Source organism: Giraffa tippelskirchi, chromosome 8, assembly GCF_054371585.1.
Source record: "Giraffa tippelskirchi isolate mGirTip1 chromosome 8, T2T-mGirTip1v1.2.pri, whole genome shotgun sequence".
NCBI lineage: Eukaryota > Metazoa > Chordata > Mammalia > Artiodactyla > Giraffidae > Giraffa > Giraffa tippelskirchi.
In genome coordinates this window covers 25457931-25484856 of record NC_137282.1, presented here as the reverse complement: position 1 = coordinate 25484856, position 26926 = coordinate 25457931, and the positions used below count along the sequence as shown (strand labels likewise).

The 26926-nt window shown below is 37.4% G+C and overlaps 1 long non-coding RNA gene across 10 annotated transcripts in view; it reads right to left on the bottom strand.

The window, feature by feature from the left end:
* LOC145518087 (uncharacterized) overlaps positions 1-26926 on the bottom strand; it is an 854536-nt gene that overhangs the window by 367474 nt on the left and 460136 nt on the right. For 2 of the 10 annotated variants that reach the window (XR_014062591.1, XR_014062596.1), the window contains one exon: positions 12220-12342. The exons of the other annotated variants lie outside the window; for them this stretch is intronic. This is a non-coding gene — a long non-coding RNA (uncharacterized LOC145518087). The remainder of the gene's footprint in view (positions 1-12219; positions 12343-26926) is intronic. 10 annotated transcript variants of the gene reach the window in all.

Here is a 26926-nt window from a genome sequence, read left to right as displayed (position 1 = left end):
TTGTCTGTTACGCCAGGTTTTTCTTGACTTCCTACTTTGGCATTCCAGTCCCCTATAATGAAAAGGACATCTTTTTTGGGTGTTAGCTCTAAAAGGTCTTGTAGGTCTTCATAGAACCGTTCAAGTTCAGCTTCTTCAGTGTTACTGGTCGGGGCGTAGACTTGGATTACCGTGATATTGAATGGTTTGCCTTGGAAACAAACAGAGATCATTCTGTCATTTTTGAGATCGCATCCAAGTACTGCATTTCGGACTCTTTTGTTGACCATGATGGCTACTCCATTTTTTCTAAGGGATTCCTGCCCACAGTAGTAGATATAATGGTCATCTGAGTTAAATTCACCCATTCCAGTCCATCTTAGTTCGCTGATTCCCAGAAGGTCGACGTTCACTCTTGTCATCTCCTGTTTGACCACTTCCAGTTTGCGTTGATTCATGGACCTAACATTCCAGGTTCCTATGCAATAGTGCTCTTTACAGCATCGGACTTTGCTTCTATCACTAGTCACATCCTCAGCTGGGTATTGTTTTTGCTTTGGCTCCATCCCATCATTCTTTCTGGAGTTATTTCTCCACTGATCTCCAGTAGCATATTGGGCACCTACCGACCTGGGGAGTTCCTCTTTTAGTGTCCTATTTTTTTGCCTTTTCATACTGTTCACGGGGTTCTCAAGGCAAGAATACTGAAGTGGTTTGCCATTCCCTTCTCCAGCGGACCACATTCTGTAAAAACCTCTCCGCCATGACCCGTCCATCTTGGGTGGCCCCACACGGTATGGCTTAGTTTCATTGAGATAGACCACACTGTGGTCAGTGTGATCAGATTGGATAGTTTTCTGTGATTATAGTTTCAGTGTGTCTGCCCTCTGATGCCACTGAGGATAAAACAATTTGACATAATTCATACAGATAATGTTTCTGCTCTTAAAAACTCTTCACCTGAAACTGAGCACCTGTTAATCTGGAAATGATGAGATCTCTCTTCAGCTCCAATAATGTGACAAAGAATCACAAAATTGTGTAATTTATTAGCAAAGTTTACAGTGCTCCAAAATAAAAAGAGAATGCTAAATGTTTAACCAAGTGAGAATATGTTGGTCTCCTCTCCTCCATCAGAGGTAGAGGTTTCCAGGAAGCTATGAGGAGAGGACTTCTGAAACCATTTCCAAGTTCAACAGGGAAAAGTGTCAAGACTGATTACTGTTTTCTGTCAAGAGTGCTGAAGGGGATATTTACCAGATGGTTTTTATTTATGTTTAAATACTGGAATTAAGTATTAAGAAAGGTACTGATGAGAAATGGCTTCCAAATATCTTTAAAATACAAAGTATGATCTATTTTTTATTTCTTTGCATGTTTTAGTATTTGCTCTGATATCTATACTCTGAAGGATGTCAGGGAGAAAGTAGCAAGACTGAGGAAACATATTAGACCATACTAATTTTGATTATTAGCATTACTATTTTAGATAACTCTATTTACTAAGTAGGGGAGCTCATACAGAATGATACGAGACAATAGCAATCACTAGCAAAATTCACTAAAACCTAAATATCCTATCATTCACCTCTCAATTCAGGAATTTCTTGAAATTCAGAGTAACAGACACTTGTTCATTTTGTATGTGTTTTGGAAAGTTAGAATAAGATGAAATATAGGTGTGTAATAAAGAAGTGATGTTTGCCTTCAGGATTCAATTGTGTTTCAGTGTCTACTTTAGGCCTTAAGTCACTGTTGCTGAGAGAGAAATTACCCAAACAATTATTATAACCCCTGGCAATGTTGCTGTGATCTTTTAAATGGGTCAGAAGTATGTTAAAGGGCCTAGCCTGTATCTTTCAAGAAAAGATAAAGATTATGGGATTGCAAGTATGGTAATCTACATGAGAAAACTAGGCCAGAACTGCTAAGGGACTTTCCCAAGGTCAGAGCGCTGCTATGCAGTGAAACCAGAATTTGTACCTTTCTCCTAAATTTAAGACAAATCTCTATCTCTTCTTTGAACATCCTCGCCAACTTCCTCAGGAGTCTTAAACTTTATGAACCAGGAAATAAACTATCTCTTGTTGTCACCAGTTTCTATATGGCCCAGAGCTAAGAAATTGGCTTTACATTTTCAAAAGATTAGAAAAAATTTAATATTCATGATGTGTGAAAATTATATAAAATTCAAATGTAAGCATCTACAAATAAACTTTTAATAGAAAATATCCATACTCATTCATTGTATTGTCTGTGTTGCTTTAGGTCTATAATGTCAGAGTTAATAGTTGGGACAGAGACCATATAACCTGTAACCCTAAAATATTTACCATCTGGCACTTAACAGAAAAAGTTTGTCATCTCCTAGCATAGATTACGCCTTTTCTTTCTTTTATATTCAACTTATCCCTCTAAGAGACTTCCCTGGTGGCTCAGACGGTAAAGTGTCTGCCTACAATGCAGGAGAGCTGGGTTCAATCCCTGGGTTGGGAAGATCCCCTGGAGAAGGAAATGGCAACCCACTTCAGTACTCTTGCCTGGAAAATCCTATGGACGGAGGAGCCTGGTAGGCTATAATCCATGGGTCACAGAGTCGGACACGACTGAGTGACTTCACTTTTCACTTTATCCCTCTAACAAGCTATTTACCCACTGTTATTGAACATATTAAGGTTATTACCATGTTTTAAAAAAGCAAATAAAATGAGACTTACTCTACCATTTGTTCCGACCACCAGCCTTATTCTCTCTTCATGGCCAAATTTGTCTGGAGGGTTTTCAATATTAGTCTCTCACTCACATATCAACTCATACCACATTGTCTCTAGGGACTACAACATTAACAAACACACTTTCAATAATGTCATCACAGATTACAAATATACCAATTCTCATCTGACTTGTCTTCTTGGGAAGATTCTATACTACCAACATTTCTTTCATTCTGAAGCAATTTCCTTTCATTGCTTCTTTGTGCAAAAATGTCTGCTTTTCCTCCAAATTATCTAGGTACTCTTTATCTGTCTGTTGTTTGAACCCATTCTCCTCTGACCTGAATTTATCCAACAGCAGTGTAATTACTCAGGATCTTGAGTCATCTTTTTTCCCCATCTCTGCACTCCCTACATGATTCTTACACACTCAACAGTTTCAATTCCTACCTATAAGCAAATAACTCACAACTTTATATCTTCAGTTCAGACATAATTCTTTTGCCCCAGACTCATAAATCCTATTTGATATCACCTCTTAGGTGTCTGAAATGAGCCTTGACATATCCACAATCAAATCATAATCCTTCTGCATGCACCCATTCCTCTTTCATATTGTATTAGTTGCTTAAGTTGTGTCTGACTCTGTAACCCCATGGATTGTAGCCCACCATGCTCCTCTGTCCATGGGATTTCCCAGGCAAGAATACTGGAGTGGGTTGTCATTTCCTTCTCCAGGGGATCTTCACAACCCCAGGACCAAAGCCAGGTCTCCTGTTTTGCAGGCAGATTCTTTCCCATTTGAGCCGCCCTCTAATTTCAGACCTTGGCACCATCACTCACACAGCTCCTTAGCCCTAGAAACCTTAGTATCAATACTTGACACCACCTCTCCCTTACTTCTCGTGTCCAGTCTCTCCAATCCTAAACCCTTCTGGAATCCATCTACTTCTCCCCATTTCTCACTAGTCCCTAAATACAAACCAGCAGAATCTGTCACCTAACCTGCCTCAGGGTCCCCTCACTGCTCTCAGGCCCCACTCTGACTCCTTCAGCCTATTGTCTACATTGCAGCCAAAATGACCTTTGATTTGGCACCAGGACAAAAGTTTCCAGGAGAGAAAGAAAAAGATGGGATGTTGACAAGATAAAAATCAAGTTGGCCTCTGCAATGAGCTATGAGGAAAACAAATTTTCAGTCTAGCAAACTATAAGTAGCCAAATTATTACTATTGTTTGATGAGAGGGAAAAAAAAGACATTTTAGATATCATAAACTTGCATATTTTAGTCTTCCAAACATTCTGGTAGAAAAAAATTTACTGAATGGTTTATTCTAAGAATATAGAAAAAAAAAAGTCCAAGAGAGAAGGATACACAGACACCCCAAACAACAGAACTGACTTAGATGCACAGCACCACCCAGGATGTCCACACACGAACAAACTCAGGATGCCTGTTAAGGGACCTTCAAAAAGACAGTGGGGTTTTTAAAAATCAATTCTGTGCTCAAGAAACAGGATGATGTTAGTGACAGTGTGAAGGTATATTATTATTTTGCAAAACAAAAGGAAAAAATGTGATGGGAAAACTCCAGGAAAAGTCACAGTAAAACACACTACTAAAAAGAGATGGTCCTCAAGAAAGAAAATAAAATGTCATAAGATCTTTAGAAATTGGCTAAGTGTACATATGACCCAGCAATCCCACCGCTGGGCATACGCACTGAGGAAACCAAAATTGAAAGAGACACGTGTACCCCAATGTTCATGGCAGCATTGTTTATAACAGCCAGGACATGGAAGCAGCCTAGATGCCCATCAGCAGATGAATGGATAAGGAAGCTGTGGTACATATACACAATGGAATATTACTCAGCCATTAAAAAGAATACTTTTGAATCAGTTCTAATGAGGTGGATGAAACTGGAGCCTATCATACAGAGTGAAGTAAGCCCGAAAGAAAAACATCAATACAGTATACTAATACATATATATGGTATTTAGTCAATCGGTAAAGATAACCCTGTATGCGAGACATCAAAAGAGACACAGATAAATAGAACAGTATTATGGACTCTATGGGAGAGGGTGAGGGTGGGAGGATATGGGAGAATGGCATTGAAGCATGGAAATTATCATATGTGAAATGAATCGCCAGTCCAGTTTCGACGCATGATACAGGGTGCTCGGGGCTGGTGCACCGGGATGACCCAGAGGGATGGGATGGGGAGGGAGGTGGAAAGGGGGGTTCTGGAAGGGGAAAACATGTACACCCATGGTGGATTCATGTCAATGTATGGCAAAACAAATACAATATTGTAAAGTTAAAAAATAGAAAATAAACTAATTAAAAAAAAAAGAAATTGGCTAAGTGTAAAAAATGGCAAATTTTAAGAGGTGGTAGATAGTGGAAAGACATTGAGGGATGCTAAATTCTAAATTTACAAAGAGGGTGTACTGCTTAAACCTGCTGGATAAATAGAAACTTAAACATATTTAGCTTAATTTTAAATATATTAATATTATAAAGATATGAAATGGAGAGAATTGACTAATCTTCTACCAAATAACAGCAGGAGAAGGACAAGATGAGGAGGTGAGTGGGGGTTCGAGTAAGTAAGCTAAGCTTGTTATCTGTCATAATAGAGATTTCCTATTACAGATAGCTTTTAGTTGATATAACGGCAAATTAAGGTAGAAAATTATTTGAGATATAAATGTGATCACGAGGAGAAAATAAAATAGATGAGTTCTGTGGAGTGGAATAGGAGCTAGGTGGAAGAACTCTGCCCTTTGTATTCTGAACTCCTTGAATTATTTACTAAGTGAGTATATTACTTGTGTAATAAAAGGAAGATAATTTTGAAAAGTAAACTGAAGTTTGAAACCACTCAACTATTAAAATTGAGAAAGGCAAAAGTAAAAGTACTGAGAAATACCAACAGAACTCTCACAAAAATAGAGCAACTAAAAACAATTTAGAGAGAAATTTATATTCTTACATGTAAAACACCTTGACCTTACTGTCAAACAAATGTGAACATTACTGTATCTCTCATAAAATAAATAACAAGAGAAACCTATTAAACTCAAAATATCACACATACACTGCAGTTGGAAATATACAGAATTACAAAGGTATCTGCTGTTTCACATCAAGCAATGACAAGAACAATAGAACGGTCAAATTGTCTGCAGCAGACTTCTAACTGTAATAGTATGAGGTGAGAAAACTTAAGGATATATATTCTTTACTTATGTCATCTCCATATACTACCGAGCTCAGTGGGAAAGTGCTCCCTCTGTCGGTAAAACACTGCCTGGCAGCACATGCGCACTGTGTATCTCTAATATTTAGCATCAGCAAGGCATTCCGCAGATTCCAGCAGGAGTCATTCTTCCCACAAGCTTTACTTAAATCAACATTCTTTTCAACCTTATGTTCTCATGATTATCTTATACCTTTTACAGCTGAGAAGAGCTAAACGCACAATAATTGTATTTAATTATTAGAATAGCTTTTTAAAATCCCAAGTGTCTATTACGGAATTTGAGGGATATTTAATGCAAAACTGAACATACCTTCCATCATCATTTTCTTTTTGCAGTTAGCTTATTTCAATATGCCCAGTAGTGATGAATCCATTTTCATATAAACACAACCACAGAATCCAATATTCAAAAGGCCACCCAAGGAACAGTCTAAATCACACCAGGTACACAAATTGCTTCTCTCTTATCCCTGAGAGACTGCATGCACACAGTCTGCATGCATGAAATCACTTCAAAACACAGCCAAATTTGTTACTATCAAAAAAGGCAGAAAGTAACAAGTATTAGTGAAGATGTGGAGAGACTGAAACACTTGTGCACTCTTCATGGGAATGTAAAATGGTACAGCCCCTGTGATAGTTCCTCAGAAAATTAAAAACAGAATTAACATATTACCTGGGTATATACCCCAAAAGAATTGAAAGTAAAGTCTTAAAGAGACATTTGTACAATCACCTTCATAGCAACATTATCCCCAATAGCTAAAATGTGAAAGCAACCCCAAAGTACATTGACAGATGAATGAATAAGCAAAATGTGGTATATACATAAAATGGAATATTATTCAGCCTTAAAAAAGAAGGAAATTCTGACACATGCTACAACATGGACGAATCTTGAGGACATTATGGTAAATGAAATAAACCAATCCCCAAAAGACAAATAGTGTACGATTATATTTATATAAGAAATTTATGGGAGTCAGAATTACAGAGGCAGAAAGACTGGAGGTTGTCAGAGGCTGGGGGAGGAAGGAATGAATGGGGAGATATTTAATGGATTTAATGGGTAGAGTTTCAGTTTCACAAGATGAAAAGAGTTAAGTCTTCATAGTTCTTTCACAGATGATGGTGATGGCTGCATATTATGAATGTATTTAATACCACTGAACTGTGCATCTAAAAATGGTTGAAATGGTAAATTTTATGCTGTATTTTATCACAATAAAATTATAAAACCAGCCTGATTTATTCTTGACAAGCACTAGTTATTAAAACATTCTATCTTATACTGAGTTGAAAACTTGCTCCACTTTTATCCCATTAGTGGTGATGAGATCTGAACTTTAAAGAAACATAGACTATTTTTTCTTGCACATCACAGTTCAAACATTCAAATTTAGCCACACCTAATTGAAGGCTCTGTTCAAAGTAGTTAAAAAACCAATTTTACAATTTTGGTTCAGGACATAATTTTGAAATCAGATGGACTAGAGTTCAAGTTCTATTAATATATCTACCAATTACTAAGTATAAGTATGAGGTTTGGGGCAAGTGATTAACCCTCTTAAGCGCATAACGTATATAAATAATAGTAGTAAATGGCCTGTAAGTTAGTTGTAAGATAATGCACATATAAGGCACTGATAAATAACTGATTTGAGTCATTTATTATTTTTGTAAGAGTAATATTTCACAGCGTGGTATGAGGTTCAACTGATATAACCCACAGAAAAACATTTTGCCAATTCTAAAGCATTATACAATAGTAGTTAACTATTTCTAACTATGTTTGGTCCTTCAGTTATAATTGTCAATGTAAGATAATATTAAATTTGTTTCACTCTTGAAATAAGCATAACAAGCTACTAGACCTGCTGCTTTTTAAAGATGTGTTTTAGTGACTTGTAACCAGGCATCAGTTCTAAAAGAAACTTTGAAAAATATTTTATCCTTAACATCTATTAATTCTATATATAAACTGTGACGAAGCTGAACCAGACCGAATTGAACATTCAAGATAAATTTTTCATGGAGCAACAAACAATTCTTGACTATTCAGTAACACAACTGTAGAACAAAAAAGAGTGCCATTATTTTGAGGAATGAATGTTATTATTTTGAATGTTGACTCATAAACTTTATCATTTTCAACATCAGGCATGCCATTTTGTGTCTTGTCTTGAAGCTGAATAGGCTAGCCACAGTCCATTGACACTGGAATAACCCAGAGGCCAGTAAATTGTGTCATTATGCAACTTTCACCACAACTAAGTCAACTTAAAGAAAGAGCAGGCAAGCAGAAATTCACCACAACACATTTTATCAAAACATAGTTCAGTTTTTTAAAAATTAGTATTAAAGAACTAATGTGCTAAAAGAAATATAGTATTCCATGAATCACCTGGGAAATTCACAGGAACTGCAAGTGCTTATTAGGAAGAAGGAAAGAAATGAATAAATGAAAGGGAAATACAGTGTGTTATGGAATAAATCTACATATAAAATGAAATCCCTTGTACTTTCTAATCATAAAAATGTAAACCAGTCTTAAATAAGAATTATACTTTTGTAGTTTTACATTTAAGAATTTATTAATACTCTGTGAGAGTACTCACTTTTTGAGGCTTAAATATTTGTTTCCAAATCTGCAATAAAGCATACTAAAAAGGAAAACTATCAAACATAAACACATACAATCAACTCTCTTTTTATGGAGTTTATACTACAAAAGCTTCTGACTAATGAAATGATACCAGAAGTGTTCAGTGACTACCTTAACATCCCCTGGTATCATTTAATATGTATTGATATAGGCAGTGTATTGATATAGGCCAATGTTTGGATGTGTATTGACATAGGCCAATGTTTGGGTCACTGGCAATCAATAATGTCATTTTTTGAAAGTTCAGAAAATCTCTGCATGCGTGCTCAGTCATGTCTGACTCTGCAACCCCATGGAGTGTAGCCTGCAAAGCTCCTCTGCCCATGGAATTTTCCAGGTAAGAATACTAGAGTGGGTTGCCATTTCTACTCCAGGGGATCTTCCTGACCCAGGGATGGAACCTGCATCTCTTGCATCTCCTGCATTGGCAGATGGATTCTTTACCACTGCGTCACTTGGGAAGCCTAATAGCATACAAACTTCAGAACAATTGGGAGAATATTAGAAAACAAAATCATAATTTAGACATTATTGTTTATGTTAGTCACATTTTTACAACCTCTTTTTTAAAACTGAGTTGTCTAGTGGACTTTCCTGGTGGCTCAGATGGTAAAGAGTCCGCCTGCAATGCAGGAGACACGGGTTCAATCCCTGGGTCGGGAAGATCCCCTGGAGGAGGAAATGGCGACCCACTCCAGTATGCTTGCATGGGAAATCCCATGGACAGAGGAGCCTGGTGGGCTACAGGCCATGGAGTCACAAAGAATCAAATGTGACTGAGCAAGTTTCTCTTATAGAGTAAGTGGTTAAAGACTATGGGCCTATGGAATAGATCCACCTGGAGGTGGCTTCATTATATGAGATATTTTACTTTGGAAGACTTTTGCTACAGTATATATCATCAGAATAAAGTAAGCCATATATGGTCAACTAGAACTTCATCCTAAATTAAAGATGTGTCTAATTTATGAGCTATGTTTATTATTATGTATAATTGTTGTTTCTTTTAGGCAGGCAGAAAATAACTGGAAAATGATACCTGAAAGCATGCACACTTTAAGAGAAAATTTTTAATAATAAAAATTAGATACCATTTATTGAGCACTTACTATGTTACATATTACACTGACTCAATGGACAGGAGTTTGAGCAAGCTTCAGGAGTTGGTGATGGACAGGGAGCCCTGGCATGCTATAGAGTCCATGGAATTGCAAAGAGTCGGAGATGACTGAGTGACCGAACTCAACTGATTTATCTCATTTAATATCCCTCCAAAACTATCTAAAAGAGTTACTTTTATTGTCTCTTTGTTACAGATGACCAAAAAGGATATTAAAAAAGCAAAGCGATTTTTCTCAAATAGTGGTAAATAGCTGAGTTAGGATTCAGATCCAGACCTATCCTGAAGCAAAATGCAGATCCACAACTGTTATTATGCATACCAGTGATTTTCAAAAACGAGTTGTAACTCCAAAAGCAAAGTCAGAAAAAGCAAAAATAAACAAATGGAATGACAAAAACCTAAAACCATCAATGGACTGAAAAGGTAATGTATGGAACAAGAGAAAAGACTGCAAATCACCCTTCTGATAAGGGGTTAATATCCAAAATACACAGGGAACTCATACAACCCAGTATCAAAACCCCAAAAAATTAAATAGATGCAGGACTCAAGCTGACATTTTTCCAAAAAAGATGTGCAAATGGCCAACAGGTACACGAAAAATTGCTCAACATCACTAATCATCAGGAAACACAAATCAAAACAAGACAGAGATATCACCTCATACCTGTTTAGGATATCTATTACCAGAAACAAGAGAGACAGTAAACACTGGTTTTGATGTAGAGAAAAGGGAGCCCTTGCACACTGTTGGTAAAAATGTAAACTGGTATATACCCTATGGAAAAATTATGGAGATCCCTCAAGATATTAATAATGGAACTACCATTATCCAACAATTCCACATCTGGGTATCTATCCAAAGGTAATGAAATCACTACCTTGAAGAGATACCAACAAACATTACCAACAATAATGGAGGAAACAAGTTAACTTCCATCAATAGATGAATGGATAAAGAAAAATTATATATAATGGAATATTATTTACCTTTGAATAAGAAGAAAAACCTGTTATTTCTGACAAGACAGATGAACCTGGAAGGCATTATGTTAAGTAAAATAAGACAGACAAAAATACTACATGGTATTGCTTATATGTGGAATATTAAAACAAAACAGAACATCAAACTCGTAGAAACAGAATGGAGAAAAGTCATTGATAGGTGCTGTAGGGCAGGGGAAATAGAGGTTCATCAAAAGGTACAAACTTTCAGTTTTCAGATGATGAACCAGGTCTAAGTTCTAGTGAATAACACAATGACTATAGTTGATAACACTGTGTTGTATAGTTGAAATTTGCTATGAGAATAAATCTTAAAGAATCTCACCAAAAAGGAAATAAAAATGTGACGTGATGGGTTCAGTAATTAACTCTTTGAGGGGACTACTCTCACAGTATATATGTATATCAAAACATCATATTGTTTGTACACTTTAAATACCTTACAACTTTGTCAATTATACCTTGATAGAGCTGGAGAGAAGGGAGCTATACATCAACGTAGTTACTAATGATCAACATTTATTTAAAAACATGAAATAGAGTAGAATCAAAGAGAAAACTATCAGAATGCATTGCAGAAGATAAATAGTAGTGAAAACCATATTTCAGAAGATAGTTGATTACATTTGATAGATAGAGATAAGAGGTAGGTTGGTAGGTAGGTAGCTAGGTAGATAGAGATAAGAAGTAGGTAGGTAGGTAGGTGGCCTTCCAAGGTGGCCACAGAGAGTCTGACATGACTGAGCAACTGAGCACACACATGCAGGTAAGCAGGTTGGTACATAGTTAGACAGACGGATTCACACTGCAGACTGGAGGTCACGTAAAGGCATCTTCTAGTTTAGAAACACTGTGAAAAATTCGGTGGTAGAATAGTAAAAGGTGATTGTGTACCAGCAACAGGCATTAATCTATTCCAGTCTTTCAAACATTAAATGAAATAATGGATAGTAACTGTGAAATAGTGAGTGTTCAGTAAGCTCACGATTAGTCTTGTCAGTAAAAATATAAGCATTTTTAGTCTCTCTACCTTCATCATCCATAAAAGAGCAAGGGCTGCCTGCATCTTAGAATTTTACGAGCCTTAAGGCTCTTTCAATTTTATCTAATCTAATAGTTTCTAAGACTTAAACTCCACTACACAAAACAGATAAATGCAGACTGGATGAAGTGAGGCTAGGTTCTGGCCTCTGAGCTCGGCTTGCCATTTTTGATCAGCCAGGAATCAGTCTCAGGTTCACTTAGTGAGCTCTTCCCTGACTACCCAGGCTACACCCATACTTATCACTGTTTATGTCACTGCTTGATAATTTCTCTTTTTTAAAAAATTTTAACTGTTTCCACATTACCGCTGGTAACAAATGTTGGGTCTTTGAAAGCAGAATCTAATTTCTTGTTCACCAGGTAGAACTGTGCCTGAAATGCAATAAATTATCAATAAATATGTGTTGAATACATACAGCCTGTCAATGCAGGAGACGTGGTTTCAATCCTGAAGTTGGGAAGATCCCCTGGAGTAGGAAATGGCAACCTGCTCCAGTATTCTTGCCTGGAGCATTCCACGGACAGAGGAGCCTGGCAGGCTATGGTGGACAGAGGAGCAAAGAGTCAAGAGTCAGACATGACTTAGTGACTGAGCACACACCACAAGAGGTCAGTGAAATTGACTTCAGTGCCCACCCAATCTTTCTTCAGATCCTTGAGTCCTTATTCTCAGTCATCCTAATCCCCACTAAGAGATAATCAATATTATTTAAATAATCAATATTATTTATTTAAAGGTGTCTGCTCTTATGCGTATTAGAATCTTAGGAGGAGGTTACCTCTGAAAGGCCCTGTAGCCAGAATTCAGGAAGGGCTGGCTGGGGACAGTCAGGCAGAATCATAATTCCCTACGGAGCATCGCTCACTAACAAGTACTAAATTTCTGACTTCCCCTCTCCTCTTTCCCAGTATTCTCTCAGTTGTATTGACAGTGAATCTGTGTTGTGTGTCAGAACTAGAAGTGGGAACACAGAAAGGGGATTAAAAAAAAAAAAAGCTCTCATGAAAGTATAACTCTTTGTATTACATGAAGAAGAATAAAGTTATATATAAACAAATATTGCTTGATCTGTACATAAATCGCTTAAGCATAAGGCATGTTTTCTTATATTCACAAAGAATGTCTATTAACCAAGCAGTTGAAGAATCCCCATGCAGCTTGTAGAATTTATTCAGATTCAGAAATGATGCTTCTTCACATTTCCCAGCAAAAACAACTTTAGGTTTTTAAAAAGGAACCTTTTATAATTTTCTTTTTTAAGAAAATGGTGAGCCAGAATTTAATCCTTTACTCTTGAGAAGGATACTTGGGCTAAGGGAACATTCAATTTCTTCATTTAGAAAAAGTCTTTCACTCCCCTCTTACTATGATAATCTAGTTTTAAAAGATGGCCTGACCCTTGAATGGAATATGCAAAAGTAGAGTGCATGGGAAGATGAGAGTCTTACAGGGGGCAGAATAAAGAGCACATAAAAATCATTCAGAACAGTGACCCTTTAACCCTTAGGAGTCAGGCTTCAGGTGATCAAAGTGATGTCTGTGAAACAGCTTCTGCTCCTCAGGGCAGAGCCATAAAATCCTGCTCTAAAGAGAAGTATCTTGACTCCAGCTTGTGCTTCATCCACCCCGGCATTTCACATTATGTACTCTGCATATAAGTTAAATAAGCAGGGTGACAATATACAGCCTTGTCATATTCCTTTCTCAATGTTGAACCAATCAGTTGTTCCATGCCTAGTTCTAACTGGAATCAAGATTGCCAGGAGAAATATCAACAACCTCAGATATGCAGATTATACCACTTTAATGTCAGAAAGTGAAGAGGAACTGAAGAGCCTCTTGATAAGGGTGAAAGAGGAGAGTGAAAAGGCTGGCTTGAAATTCAACATTCAAAAAACTAAGATCATGGCATCTGGTCCCATCACTTCATGGAAAATAGAAGGGGGAAAGGGGAAGCAGTAACAGATTTTATTTTCTTGGGCTCCAAAATCACTGCAGATGCTGACTGCAGCCACAAAATTAAAAGATACTTGCTCCTTGGAAGGGCTTCTTTGATATCTCAGTTGGTAAAGAATCCACCTGCAATGCAGGAGACCCCAGTTCAATCCCTGGGTTGGGAAGATCTCCTGGAGAAGGGAAACGCTACCCACTCCAGTATTCTGGCCTGGAGAATTCCATGGACTGTATAGTCCATGGGGTCACAAAGAGTCGGACATGACTGAGTGACTTTCATTTACACTTTTCTCCTTGGAAGGAAAGCTATGACAAACCTAGACAGCATATTAAAAAGTAGAGAGATCACTTTGGCTGACAAAATCAAAGCCATGGTTTTCCCAGTAGTCATGTACGGATGTGAGAATTGGACAACAAAGAAAACTGAGCACTGAAGAACTGATGGTTTCAAATTGTGGTGCTGAAGAAGACTCGAGAGTCCTGTGGACTGCAAGGATACCAAACCAGTCAATCCCAAAGGAAATCAACCCTGAATATTCACTTGAAGGACTGCTGCTGAAGCTCTAATACTTTGGCCTCCTGTGACAAGCCAACTCACTGGAAAAGACCCTAATGCTGGGAAAGATCAAAGGCAAAAGTTGAAGGGGGCAGCAGAGGATGAGGTGCTTAGATGGCATCATCAACTCGATGGGCATGAATTTGAGTAAACTGTGGGAGATAGTAGAGGACAGAGGATCCTGGATTCAGCAGTTCATGGGATCACAGAGGCAGAACGACTTCACAACTGAACAACAACAGTAAAGAGAAGTGTCACAAACATTTTACACAGACAAGTAGATTCTACTTTTGGGGGGGGGGGAGTTTCTTTCTTTCCTCTTTTCTCTCTTATCATCTTAATTTTTGTACTAGGCTTATCCTCCTTTACTTTCATTCTGAATTTAAATAGTCACTGAAATATCTGTAATGAAGGGTCCCCCATCCCTGGAGCCATGTGTCTTTTCATTCCTAGCTGAAATATATGCTGTTGTTTGGACATGACCCTACTATTCAATTTTTACAGATCTTTTTTTTTTATCTAGATTATAATAATGGGTTCCATCCTAGGATAAGCAAATAATCTGTCAGAGAGCATACTTTATTCCTCCAAGGAGCATAAACTCTTCCAAGCAAATGGGATCTCATTAACTAACTTAACTGAGAACACATATGCTTAATGGCACTAGGCATTTCAAATGGCAAGGTGCCAATAATGGATTCCAAAAGGATCTAAGAAATAGCACATCAGCATCTTCGCCAAATTTAAACCACATACACTATAAAATAAGGTAAGAACACAGAATACAATAGCTATGTTTTAGCTAGTATGATGGTTAATTTTCTGTCAACTCAACTAGGCCATGGAGTACCCAGATATTTGGTCAAACGTTACCCTTGGTGTTTCTGTGCGGATTTTTTGGATGAAAATAACACTTTAAAAGGTAGACTGACTAAAGCAGACTGCCCTACATAATGGGGGGTGGGCCTCATCCAATCAGTTGAAGGCCTGAATAGATAAAAAATATTGACCCTCACCTGAGTAAGAGAGAATTCTCCTGCTTGCTGGCCTTCAAACTAGGATACCACCTTTTCCTGATTCCTAGCTCTAAGATATCAGGTCTTCCTCAGTCACCAGATCACTGACTCACCCTGCAGACTGTGGGACTTGTCATACTTCATTATCATGTGAGGCAATTTCTTATAATAAGTCTCGATTTATTATTATTATTGATGTGTGTGTGTAATACATATATATATATGTATGTATGTATACACACATGCGTGTGTATTCAGTCACTTCAGCCATGTCTGACTTTGTGCAACCCTCTGGACTGGAGCCCACTAGGCTCTTCTGTCCATGGGATTCTCCAGGCAAGAATACTGGAGTGGGTTGCCATGCCCTCCTCCACTATATATATATATACACAAATACATATATATGTATATATATATATATAAATTAGTTCTGTTTCTCTGGCGAAACCTAATCAACACAGAGAGACAGAGTAAGCTATATTACAAAACACAAATCTTTCAATTCTTTTTGGATTTTCAAAAGATGGGGTCAATTTTACCTTGTTAGTCAGTTTCAATAAAGTTTCTGGATCCTCCTCTTTTTATAATATCCCCTTCAAATTTTACCAGGTAATAGTTTAATATTCAGATATTACAGTTTTTAAAGGAAAAGTTAATATTCTCCCAGTCAATAGAATATCAACAATGTCATTTTCTCACTCATAGAATTGTAGTTGGAGTGAACTTGAAAGAGAAGCTGATCCACAGCTTTAGCCTTTAGAAGAGAAAAGGAAAAGGGGCACCAAAAAGGTGAATCTGTTGTCCAGGCAGTACAGCTCAGACTCAAATGCAATATTTTAATTCAAATCAGAATTGTGCTAATACTTTGCACAGTTTGATGTTTGATATAGCCAAACAAAGTTTACAGACCCATCTGAACTCTACCCCATTTTGGAGTTCCATGGCCATAAATGGAAGGAGAAAAATAAAATTTGAAGAGAAATTCTCCCTTGGAACTTTTCACGTCTTTGTCTCTGAAGCTGGTTGGAAATTTATTCGTAATATTTTATTACCTAGTGCATCAAGGCTTTTTTAAAATTCTAGCTCACAAATGTGGAGACACTGGATTCTTGTGGGTAATGATTCATTTACTTCACCTCCTCCTTTGCCCTTTTTCATTTGGGGGGATTGATTTCCTTTCTCCATATAATCTCACTTGTCACTATTCATGATTTCAGAATTAACCCTCTCTTCTCTTTGTACTTTCCTTTATGGGCCAAACTCTTCTTCTTAAACAACTGAAATGCCCATTAATAAAAATTTTTGAAGATGGCATTTATGAAAATACTTGCTTTGGATTATTTTTTACTAACATATAGTACTGTACTTCACACACCTATGAATAAATATCAAATTAATACCAGTGTTTAAATATGTAGTGAAACAGAAATTCATCAGGTGTCCAACTCTAGTCCTGTCTTATCACATACACAGTCCAGTAGCAAACTAAACCTTTAGCTCTCTTTTTTTTCCTGCAGAAGAAATGGGAACTTTGCCACCCAGTTTCTAAGACGAAGTCTAAGTTAATAAATTAAAAAATAAAACCTCAATGCTCCCAAAAGATTTACAGGAAAATGAGACTTCTAAAATGCCAGCAAACTTGGAGGGACACTGCTTTCTACCCTAACATGAAGACTGAGCCTTCCTGAACCTGAGTTTGATTGAAATAAACTCACTCAAGCGCAGGTAAATTTTGGTGCTTATAAAATTTCCTTATGTTCAAATATTATCAGTGAGTATTGTGGCAAACTAAAGATATAAGGTCTGGGAATATAAAGGCAGAGCCAAGCATGAACCAATCTTTCTGGGTTGGGCAAGCCCCTATCATGTGCAAATAGTGACACTGGTTGTGTGCTCCTGTCGCAGACTTCAGGGAACAAGGAAAACTACACTGAGATTTGCTGCTTTAGCTGTGATCACTGTCTTCTCTTTCTTATTTATCAGGTTACTTTTTCTGGTATGGGAGTTCTGGGTTTTTTCTGAAGAAGACATTCTAGTTCCTAGCATCTACTGTCTTCAATTATTAAATGATTGAACAAATTTCTTTTTTTTTTCCCCTTGGCATGAACATGAGGTACAACAGAACAATAAAAACCTAGGAAAAGCCACAGAGATCTTATTTTTTTAAATTGCCTCATGCAGAGAATTTAACTGTCAAAAGCATAATATTCCTCCAAGTAAGAGTTCATCTGCACAAAATAATAAAGGATTTTTCAAAATCTTTTTTTCCAAGCCTTAAGTGAATTGAAGGCCATTACCTAAAGGAGATTAGAGGTATCAGGAACTATAAGAATTGTGAAAGCTTGGCAAGTACAAAATATTGCAGACTCGTAATTCTTTTCAGACTGGACACTCAGTTGCAGTTCAAGGCCTAAGACTATCTTTTGGCAAAATTCCTTCCTGTATTTCTAGGTCAGCCTTTGTTCTGTTAAGACCTTTGTGAAAGTCGCTCAGTCGACCCTTTGCAACCTCATGGACTATACAGTCCATAGAATTCTCCAGGCCAGACTACTGGACTGGGGAGCCTTTCCCTACTCCAGGGGATCTTCCCAACCCAGGGATCGAACTCAGGTCTCTCACATTGCAGGCAGTTTCTTTACTAGCTGAGCCACAAGGGAAACCCAAGAATACCTTTATCTGTCTGAATAAGGTCCACCCACATTATGAAGGGCAATCTGCTTTACTCTAAATTCACTGATTTAAATGCTAATCCCATCCCAAAAAACACATTCACAGAAACAACCAAAATAATGTTTAACCAAATATGTGGGCTCCATGGTCTAGCCAAGTTTACACGTAAAATTAGCTATCATACTGATTTATTCTATAATGCACAAAAGAATTCCCTGCAGCAAAGACTTAACTGGCCTAAAATGTCAATGGTAGTTACCTTAAGAAAGCCTGGGATGGAAAAGTGAATATTAGAATGAGCATTACATAAACAACAAAGTCCATAACAGAAAAACATAGAATTTAGACATCTTGAAGGAAAACGGTTGGTACACTCTCTTTTCAAGTCACTTCCACAAAGGTCTCAATAGAAGTGTTCAGAGAATAGGGAGTAATCAAGAAATGTCATTGACTGACAATAAATGGACTCCATGACTGGGAAAATGAAAGATGAAATAATGCTAATATAAGTTTACTTGGTTTTATAATATTCCATGGGAGAAATTTTTTTCTTGGCCTTGAGTTTAACGTACTCATTTTAGAAGTGATTACTGAAATAACAGACTTAGCTTATTTTCACCCTTTCAGCCTATGCCACTTTATAATGTGATTTTTTTAAAAATCATTGTTTATCAGTTTGATAATCTACTATTGCCTTAAAGTTAAATTAGGGGCTTTATATTTGGAAAAAGAATATTTTGGCTGGCCAAATATGTGTGTTCAGTCGCTCAATCATATCTGACTTTTTTGCATCCCCATGTCTGGACTCGTAGCCCACCAGGCTCCTCTGTCCATGGAATTTTCCAATTAGAATACTGGAGTGAATTGCCATTTCCTCCTCCAGGGGATCTTCCAGACTCAGGGATCAACCTGTGACTCCTGTGTCTCCTCCATTGGCAGGCAGATTCTTTTCCACTAGTGCCACCCGGGAAACCCCGTATCTTTGTGAAAACCAGACATTTTATAAACTTAAGAATTTGTATTCTTACATTAAGAAAGATTCATCTTTAAAAGGACATGGTTTTAGCTTTCAGAACTTAAAGAAAACTTAAAAAAAATTAGTACAAGCATGAGTTGGTGCTATTTATTTGGTTTTCTCCCACGATAGCATTGTTTTATAATGACTTTAAAAGGAGTGCATCTATTATTCCAAAAATTTATAGTCTTGAATATCTTCCTCTGTACAAAAATCGAATAGCCCTTTCTGGCCATTTTCAGTAGATACTAATTGATTATTTTATGTAACCAAAGTCCTTCCACTAGGAAAAAAATATGTTGTTCTGCCTTCTCTATATAGTCTTTCATAATTCATCCTGATCAAAGCAGTAAGCAGAGCTGGGCGTGTGATGAGGCCACAAGGGCTTCACAAAGTAATCAATGAAGTACCAATGATACATAAAAAATAGTTGCAAGGCTATCTGTGGTGATTTATAGTCACAATCACTTCACTTTACTTCATGTTATCAAAAATAGATTCTCTCCTTTCTTTTTTTCCTGAGTATTAAGCACTTGTTTATAGGTATTTAACTGACCCCTGAGTTCTGCAGTTGTGTAATTTTCAGTCACAGAGAAACAGAATGTTCACTTTCTTTAGGGACTTGCTGCCCATATTTTCTGCTGTTACTTCCTACTAAACACATACATACAGTTCAACACAATAACCCTCACATTCTGCCCTGAGTCACTCATACACTTAAAGGCAAGTCCTAATTTCAGGTAACATTCCTCAGACTGGTTAGTCATGCCTAAGAGGTTCTTCTTTGAACTGAGCAGAGTGAGATGGCCATGGTTAGCATTTCCATATTTTTTTAATTAAAATTTAAAAATTGCAAAAAGTGTACCGCTTTGCTTATAAATTTTGAGTCATGTACTTTTAGTTAAAATAAAGATGACATAAAAAAAGCGACTTTATTCAGATGAGTGGGTTTTTTGTAAACAACCTTGACTGGTTACCGATATAAACTTAAGAGGCAAGGAAGAAAACAGTGTAGATTTATATTTGCCTGAAAGTCAAAGGATACTTTGTGTCAATGTCACTGACAGCACTGGTTAAGACCAATCACCTCCATCAACTACAGACCAAAAGGAAGTTTCTGGAGCTCTGAAACACAACAAAATCCAAGTATGTGAACTTGTTTCACATTGTTTCAGAGCTGGCATTTTGTCATATCAACATTCTCCACCTGAAAAATTTCTCTTCTAGAAATGCTTGTTTTTATTTGTAAGATTGTCATTGTTTAGTTGCTAAGTCATGTCCAACTCTTCTGTGACCCCATGGACGGTAGCCACACCAGGTTCCTCTGTCCATGGAATTCTCCAGGAAAGAATGCTGGAGTGGGTCGCCATTTCCTTATCCAGGGGATCTTCCCGACCCAGGGATCGAACCCACATCTCCTGCATGGCAGGCAGGTTCTTTACCACTGAGCCACTGGGGAAGCTCCCTATTTGTAACAAATCTAATGGTATAGTAGTTGTATTATTCAAAGTCAGACTCAACAAAGCAGAAGTAAAATCTATACTTTTTTTAGCTAAATTGTGTTATTTTAATAAACTTATTATTTAGGAATAGTTTTTAGATTTACAGAAAGTTTGCAAAGATGGTACAGCGAGTTCTTGTATACTCTGTAGTTAGTGCCTCTATAATTAACATATTATGTTGCTGTGGTTCATTATTCAAAACAAGAAACTGAGGTTGGTACATTCATTGGTTTCCTAAGGTTGTTGTAACAAATTGCTACAACCGTGGTAGCTTAAAACAACATTTAGTCTCTCAGTTCTGGAGGCCAGAAATCCAAAATCAAGCGGTCCCCTGGGCTATACTTCCTCTGAAAACTTTACATGGAATTCTGTTTGTGGCTTCTCCTAGTTTCTAGTAGTTGTTGGGATTCCTTGGATTTCTGGCTCCGATCTCCAATCCCCGCCTCCATGATCACACTGCCGTCTCCCCTTCTGTGTCTCTCTGTGTTTCATTTGTCATTGGAATTAGAACTTGCCAGATAACGTGGTCTTAAGATCCTTAATTACATTTGCAGAGATACTTTTTTCCAAAGAAGGTAATATTCACAGGCTCTGGGGATTAGGCTGGGGACATCTCTTTAGAAGGAGCCACCATTTATCCCACTACATTATATATTATTAACTAAACTTCAAAAAATTTTTCATCAATGTTATTTTCCTACTCCAGGATCCAGTGCAGAGCACCAATGTGTTTAGTTGTCATATCTCCCCCATCTCTTTGTGTCTGTGACAGTTCCCTGGACTTGCCTTGTTTTTCATGACCTGAAGAGTCTTGAGGTGTATTGGCCAGCTGTCCCATAAACCACCCCCTTCACTCCAATCTGGGTTTGTCTGAAGTCTTTTTCATGATTAGACTGGGTTTATAGATCTGGGGAAAAAAACACTTCAGAGATTAAATGCTTTTCTCATGACATCATATCAGGAGTACATGATATCCACATGACATCACTGGGAATGCTAACTTTTATCACTTGTTTAGAGTAGTTTTTGGTAGGTTTTCCCACTCTAGCATCACTATTTTTGTTTCCTTCTGCTATTCTATTCCCCACTCCAGTACTCTTGCCTGGAAAATCCCATGGACGGAGGAGCCTGGTAGGCTGTAGTCCATGGGGTCGCTAAGAGTCAGACATGACTGAGCGACTTCACTTCACTTTTCCTGTTCATGCACTGGAGAAGGAAATGGCAACCCACTCCAGTATTCTTGCCTGGAGAATCCCAGGGATGGCGGAGCCTGGTGGGCTGCCGTCTATGGGGTCGCACAGAGTTGGACACGACTGAAGCGACTTAGCAGCAGCAGCAGCAGCTATTCTATTCTATGGAATTGAGTCACTAGGTCTAGCCCATGGTGGGTAGGGGGCTTGGGGTGGGGAGCAGGGATTAAGCTTCACCTTTTAAAAAGCAAAATAACTACATGTATTATTTGGTATTTTTCTGCAATTTCTCCATTTATTTTTAATCATTTACTCACATCAGTATAGATGCATATATATTAACTTCATACTTTGGGTTATAATCCAATATTAATGTTATCTATTTTTTCCCCTAAATCAGGGGTCCCCAACCTCTGGGATCGAATGCCTGATGATCTGAGGTAGAACTGATGTAATACTAATAGAAACAAGTGTACAATAAATGTAATGCACTTGAATCATCCCCAAACCATCCCCTGCTCCCAGTTGATGGAAAAAATATCTTCCACGAAACCAGTCCCTGGTACGAAAAAGGTTGGGGACCGCTGCCTTAATTTGTCCCTGCTGTGGCCAATGGGAATTTTTTCAGATTGGCTCCTGTGTTCTTTTGACAGGTCCCCATTCTTTCGGATTTTTTTGAACACAACTTTACTCTCTGATACTACAAGTTATCCCAGGCTTAATCTTGTATTTGTGGTTTACTTTTTAAAGCCAAATAAAATATTAAATATTCAAGAGTTTGGTTGTCCATCTGGAATGAGGAAGCTCACTTGCCTTTTAATACCCCTTGGACTCTAGTAAGTAAAAACAGCGGCACAGTTTCATAAAGTGGTGATTAGACAAACAGCCAAGTTAAAGAGTTATGTGAGATAAGTAACTGCTTTTCTTACAATTAAAATACTCATGCCTCAAGCAGAAGACAGGGATGTAACACTGAATTCTAATAACAGAGTGAGGAGTCTTTGACTCCAGATCAACCTCAGCTGAGAGCGTCAATTCCCTCATGGTGCAAACCTCGCTTGGCTGTAGGCTTAATGCTCCCTCATCATTGGGTTTTAACTTTCCTTGGTGTTTGCAAATGCAGCAATGCTGTTCTCTCATAAAATCACCAATTGAATAATACATTTTTTTCATATAAGAGTTTTGGCCCTGGAGACCCTAGAAAATTTTAGAGTAGCTACAGGTCATGTACCCCAGAAATGTGAAACAGAGCTGCCTGCACAAGTCTAAGAGAACACACTTGGAATAAAGAGCGTTATGCAGGATTCCAACTTGTGTATTTGTTTATATTCTCCCTAGAAGAGGAAAGTGAAGAGATAGTTCCTGATCATTGCTGGCCTTTCTTGGAGGCAGGCTATACTTACAAAATACTGCTTGGTTAACAGCACAATAAGAGAGGCCACAATTAAGGTACCATAAAGCAATAAGGGTAACTCCAATAACATATGACACTTTACCATTTTCAAAACACACACACACACACATGCATACACACACACACACGTGTGTGTGTGTGTGTGTGTGTGTGTATGTATATATATCACCAAATAGCTTGGACAGATAGGCAAGGAAACTCTCCAGTGTGTTATCTCCACCACAGGGAGGAGGAACCCTGCAGGAAGACAGGCTGAATGGCTTGGTACGATCATAGTTACTTACTTACAGAGCACAAAGATTCAGGAACGTCTTCTGAAACTTTTTATATTAACAACATATGAACAGAAATTCACAATGTGCTATGTATCTAAAATGCTCTTTAATGTTATTATGGAACATATGAAGCTAATTCCAACGAGAAATATAAAAACAGCTAGTAGTAGTCAGCCTTTTCTCTAAACACAAGTTGCATTTATATGACCCAATGTACTTACAGTCTAATTAACCCAATAGTTTTCTAAAACTTAGTCTGGCATACATCCTTAAAACATCATCTCAAGGAAGTTATGTGTTATTAACGTCAAGGTGGGAAAATATGGTGTTTCTTTCTTTAAAATCAGAGATTATTCCAACAATATACATTTTGGAAGACATGAATTGCAAGATTTTTCAATGGAGAGACATGACATGTGCTTTTTGTTTTTTGGTATGGAACATATTTTTAAATAATGTGTTTTGCCTTGTTATCTCCACAGAAGCACTTAGCAACCTTTCACATTTTCAACATCATTTCTTGACAAGACAAAGAGAATTGTAATACGTGGGTGGCACTCTGAAATAATAATCAGAGGATTGTCATAAAAAAGAACATCATGTCAGATTCGCCAACTTTTTCTCTGAGAATCAGAAGAAACGCCTTCATGATTATTTCTGATATAGAGTGATTTTATTTTTGATATCCAAATGAAGTCATTAATTCTAAAGGGTAAGTCGTCACCACTAATGGAGTCACTTTTAAAAGAGTAAAGGAAGGAGGAAATTAAGCAGTCAACTTATTTAGGATTTTTTTCCTCTGCATGTCACATTAGTAGTCTTCTTTTATCTTCTCTTCAGGACAACCATGATCTAAAACATCCCTGAAAATGAATTGCAGGTAATTCTGAAGAATCAATCTATTTTGATGCTTGGTTTTTAAGGGCAGTTAGGAAATTACTATCACCAAAACTGTTAATTAATGCTAAAACTGACAATTATTCCATTTCCTTTCCTCATCAAAGTGTAGGTGAGTGCTTTATTCTCTTTGGATTTTCAGATGATAAAAGCCAACAGCATATAAATCTGTGACTTCACTTCTGTCACTACTGCCATAGACAAAGTATTAAGTGTTGCCATGATACATCTTCCTGATTCCTTTTATTGCTCATCTATCTAAGTCTTTATATTTAAAATAGGATTCAAGTAGACAATAGTTGGGTCTTATTTTTTTAATCTATCCTGGTATTCTGTACTTTCATTGGTATATTTAGACCAGTCAAATTTAAAGTTAGTATTGATATAATTGGGTAAATATCTACTATGTTTGAAACTGTTCTACCGCTTTTATTTGTTCTTTTTGTTCCCCCTTTTTCTTTGTTGCATGTATGCTCAGTTGTGTCCAACTCTTTGTGACCCCATGGACTGTAGCCCACCAGGCTCCTCTGTCCACAGGATTTCCCAGGCAAGAATACCAGAGTGGGTTGCCATTTCCTTCTTCAGAGGATCTTCCTGACCCAGGGGTTGAACCCACATCTCCTACAACAGCAGGTGAATTCTTTCACACTGAGATAAACAGTGGGAAGCCCCCTTTTCTGTCTCTTCTTATTTTAAGTGGGCATTGTATATGATTTCGGAGAAGGCAATGTCAACCCACTCCAGTACTGTTGCCTGGAAAATCCCATGGACGGGGTCACACAGAGTCGGACACGACTGAAGTGACTTAGCAGCAGCAGTATATGATTTCATCTTATCTCCTCTCCTAGCATATCAATTATACTTTTTAAAGATTTCAGTGGTTTCCTTAGAGTAATGCATTTTTAATTAAGCTATTAATTTTAAATGCCACTTAGGTACCTTATAATAGAATATTCCCCATCATTCCCTTTTATCCCTTGTGACATTGCTATTGCAATGGACTGAGTTGTGTCTCCTTGAAATTCATATGTTGAAGCCCCAGTCTCCACTGTGATAGTACTTGGAGACAATGCCACTGGGTGACAGATAGACTTAGAAGTCACGGCATTTTCTGGATCTCAAGATGGGGAGAAAAGGAAGGGGAGAAAAGACTGGAGCACCCTTTTTTTCTCAACCATGTGAGGACACTGTAAGAAGGGAGCTGTCTGCAAGCCAGCAAGAGGGTCCTCAACCAGAAACTAAACTGGACTGCACCACTGCCTTAAACTTACCAGCCTCTAGAAGGTAAGAAATAAACATCCATTGTTTAAGGCACCCAGTCTGAGCAGACTAATATACTATCATTTATTTCACTTAACTATATAATCACAGTGTTGCTATTATTGCTTTTAAAAAATGTTATCTTTTAGATCGATTAAGAATAAGAAACATAAAAGACTCTTGCCTTCCTTCACTTCTCCAGAGTTCTTCCTTTGCTTACGGAGATTCAAGCTTCTGACCTATACCGTTTTCCTTCTTCCTGTAAACTACTTGGAACCTTTCTTTCAAAGCATATCATCTCTGGCAAGAGAATGTTCCCTGGTTTTGGTTTCAGAATATTCCACAGTCTTTTCTATTAAACATCTGATTGGACAGTATTTCTGAGGGTCCCACAGACTGTTCAACTGAATGTAACAGTGGTCATTTCACCGAATTTTCCCTCAAGAATTCCCCTGGAAATTATACATCTTTCATCCGGACTTGAGTTCTCAGATGGGGTTCCTGAAATTGGAAAGTTGAAATAAATAAGGGCTTGAGAGGTGAAAAAAGCAACCAAACAAACAAAAGCAAACAAAAAAACATCATCTGGTGGCAAATATACACAGTTTTTGTTTGAGAAAGTCTATTTTTCCTCCATTTTTGAAGGATAATTTCTCCTGATGGGGAATTTTTGATTGGTGAGATTTTTCTTATTTCTTTTTTTCATTGCTCTCTTCACTCCACTCTCTTCTTGCTTGTATGATTTCTGTTGCGAATTCTTATTCTTACTCCTCCCTAAGTAAAATATTCTTCCATCTCTGGTTGCTTGCAAGATTTTCTTTTTGTTTTCTGCAGTTTGAATGTGATATCCCTCCATATAAGTTTTTTTAATATTTATCCTTCTGGGTGTCTCTGAAGTAACCAGATTTGTGATTTGTTGTCTATCATTAATTTTGAAAAGTTCTCAGCCATCAGACTTCAGTATTTCTTCTGCACTGTTCTTTTTTCCCCTTCTGGTAATCCAATTAGATATTGTACCTTCTGTAATTGTCCCACAGTCTTTGGATATTCTCATTTTTTTAATTGTTTTTCTGTTTTTAGAATATTTCTACTGACATACATTCAAGGTCACTAATTCTTTCCTCACCTGCATCTTGTCTACTCATCAGTCCATCAAACACATTCTTTATTTCTGTTGCCATATTTTTGATTTCTGGAATTTCATTTTGATTATTTTTTAGTTTGCACTTCTCTGCTGACATTATCCACCTGTTTTTAACATGTTGTCTATTTTTTTAATTAGAGCCCTTAACATGCTAATCATAATTATTTTACATTCCCTGTCTATTAATTCCAAAATGTGTCATTCTAAATCTGATTCTTATGTTTACTTTG